Here is a 3,122-nt window from a genome sequence, read left to right on the forward strand (position 1 = left end):
ATCGCCGGCCGGCGCGCCGCTCCTCGCGGGTCGGGCGCCGGGTAGCAAAGACTTTTTCTCTCGCTTGTCCGAGTTTCGCGTTCGCCGAAGCGTTTGCGAGACCGTTAATGATCCTTCCGCAGGTTCACCTACGGAAACCTTGTTACGACTTTTACTTCCTCTAAATGATCAAGTTAGATCGTCTTCTCGGACGCCGGCTCGACCGTTGCCGGCCGCGCCAGGTCCAATCGGAGGACCTCACTAAACCATTCAATCGGTAGTAGCGACGGGCGGTGTGTACAAAGGGCAGGGACGTAATCAACGCGAGCTAATGACTCGCGCTTACTGGGAATTCCTCGTTCAAGGGAAATAATTGCAATTCCCTATCCCTAGCACGACCGGGGTTCAGCGGGTTACCCAGACCTGTCGGCCAAGGCGAGCACATGCTGATCCGGTCAGTGTAGCGCGCGTGCGGCCCCGAACATCTAAGGGCATCACAGACCTGTTATTGCTCAATCTCGTGTGGCTAAACGCCACTAGTCCCTCTAAGAAGTTAGACGCCGACCGATTGGGTCGCGTAACTAGTTAGCAAGCCAGAGTCTCGTTCGTTATCGGAATTAACCAGACAAATCGCTCCACCAACTAAGAACGGCCATGCACCACCACCCACAGAATCAAGAAAGAGCTCTCAATCTGTCAATCCTCACTGTGTCCGGGCCGGGTGAGATTTCCCGTGTTGAGTCAAATTAAGCCGCAGGCTCCACTCCTGGTGGTGCCCTTCCGTCAATTCCTTTAAGTTTCAGCTTTGCAACCATACTTCCCCCGGAACCCAAAGACTTTGGTTTCCCGCAAGCTGCCGGAGAGGTCGTAAAACTAACGCCCCCCGATCGCTAGTTGGCATCGTTTATAGTCAGAACTAGGACGGTATCTGATCGTCTTCGAACCTCTGACTTTCGCTCTTGATTAAAGAAAACATTCTTGGCAAATGCTTTCGCAGTCGTTCGTCTTGCGCCGATCCAAGAATTTCACCTCTAACGGCACAGTACGAATGCCCCCGTCTGTCCCTCTTAATCATTACCTCGCGCTCCGAAAACCAACAAAATAGAACCGAGGTCCTATTCCATTATTCCATGCACCATTATTCAGGCGAATCGCCTGCTTTGAACACTCTAATTTTTTCAAAGTAAACGTTCCGGCCGCCGCCGACACTCAGTCAAGGGCACCGGCGGAGAACCGGAGGTGAGGCCAGGACGGCCAGTACACGCCTTGCGACGGACCGGCCGCCTGCGCCCAAAATCCAACTACGAGCTTTTTAACCGCAACAACTTAAATATACACTTTTGGAGCTGGAATTACCGCGGCTGCTGGCACCAGACTTGCCCTCCAATGGATACTCGTTAAAGGTTTTAAAGTGTACTCATTCCAATTACAGGGCCTCGTTTAGAGTCCTGTATTGTTATTTTTCGTCACTACCTCCCCGCGTCGGGAATGGGTAATTTGCGCGCCTGCTGCCTTCCTTGGATGTGGTAGCCGTTTCTCAGGCTCCCTCTCCGGAATCGAACCCTGATTCTCCGTTACCCGTAAGAACCTCGGTAGGCCAGTACCGTACCGACGAAAGTTGATAGGGCAGACACTTGAATGATCCGTCGCCGGTGCGAGACCGTGCGATCCGCAAAGTTATCCAGAGTCACCAAAGGTTGCGGGCCGAAGCCCGGTCGGTTTTTGGTCTGATAAAAGCACGCCTCCCGCGAGGTCGGCGCTTCACGCATGTATTAGCTCTAGCATTTCCACAGTTAACCACGTAAAACGTACGATCAAATGAACCATAACTGATTTAATGAGCCATTCGCAGTTTCACTGTACGAGAGCTCGTACTTAGACTTGCATGGCTTAATCTTTGAGACAAGCATATGACTACTGGCAGGATCAACCAGGTAGCTACTTTAGCGTAGCCCCGAAAGGCCGACGAAGGAGGCGCCGCTGATGCGGCGCCGTCGCTCGGTCGATGCGAAACCCGAAGGCTTCTCTCCGTTAAAATTTCGTTCTTTGCTCGGCTGCCCGAACTCAGAAAACCGTCACCGCCCGTCGCACCCGCCGGAGTAAGACTTCGTCGGCAGGCCTTTCGACCGCCACGTCGCCAACACCGGCGCGAGCGCAACGCACGCCAGACAACTTCGCCGAAGCGACCGCTCAGAACCCGACAAACTGACACTCGGCTCTTCGCGCAGCAGCAACATCTGCCCAGCGAGCCAATCGCCTTTTCACCGATTCTTTACTTGTCGAAGCTTGTCAGCTCCCACAAGTATAGCAAAGATGAGTGTTGTCCCTGGGGTCTTCCGTTTGAAATTCTAACGTAAAAAAAAGGTGCACGATTGCGCCAGGTGTTGAACTATTGCGAGGCATATCACACGCTCGCGCGGCCTATACAGGCGCTTGCTCGCGCGCGCGGCCGAAATATGTTCAATGTTCGCGCGGCCTAAACAGGCTCATGCTCGCGCGGCCGAAATGTACTCAATACTCGCGCGGCCTATACAGGCTCTTGCTCGCGCGCGCGGCCGAAATATGTTCAATGTTCGCGCGGCCGACATGTATTCAATGCTCGCGCGGCCTAAACAGGCTCATGCTCCCGCGGCCGAAATGTACTCACTGCTCGCGCAGCCTAAACAGGCTCATGCTCCCGCGGCCGAAATATATTCAAAGCTCGCGCGGCCTAAACAGGCTCATGCTCCCGCGGCCTAAATATGCTCTTGCTCGCTGGGCGGAAATATGCTAAAGCCCGAGTGCGCGAAAAAAAAATTGTAAAGGACAGTCACAAAAAAATAAAGACCTGCCCTCTATGTGAACGTGGAAAGGCCCGCCGCGCGGCAAAAAAGTGTCGAAAAGAAAAATCGAAAAAATTGCAAAGGACTGTCGACAAACATAAAAAATTTCGCCCCGATGTGAACGTGCAAAGGCCCGCCGCGCGGCAAAAAAGTGTCGAAAAGAGAGATCGAAAAAATTGCAAAGGACTGTCGAAAAACATAAAAAATTTCGCCCCGATGTGAACGTGGAAAGGCCCGCCGCGCGAGCGAAAAATTGAAAAAAAAAAATTGAAAAAAAAGACAAGTGTCGGCGGCGAAAAAAAACTTAGAAAAAAAACAACC

At 52.7% G+C, this 3,122-nt stretch overlaps 1 non-coding gene across 1 annotated transcript; it reads right to left on the bottom strand.

The window, feature by feature from the left end:
* Positions 1–105: 105 nt before the first annotated feature.
* On the bottom strand, positions 106–1,916 carry LOC146144096 (small subunit ribosomal RNA). Its single transcript, XR_014500511.1, has one exon. It is a non-coding gene; the product is annotated as a small subunit ribosomal RNA (ribosomal RNA).
* Between the last annotated feature and the right edge of the window lie 1,206 nt (positions 1,917–3,122).

Source organism: Ascidiella aspersa, chromosome 5, assembly GCF_963924565.1.
Source record: "Ascidiella aspersa chromosome 5, kaAscAspe10.2, whole genome shotgun sequence".
Taxonomy (NCBI): domain Eukaryota; kingdom Metazoa; phylum Chordata; class Ascidiacea; order Phlebobranchia; family Ascidiidae; genus Ascidiella; species Ascidiella aspersa.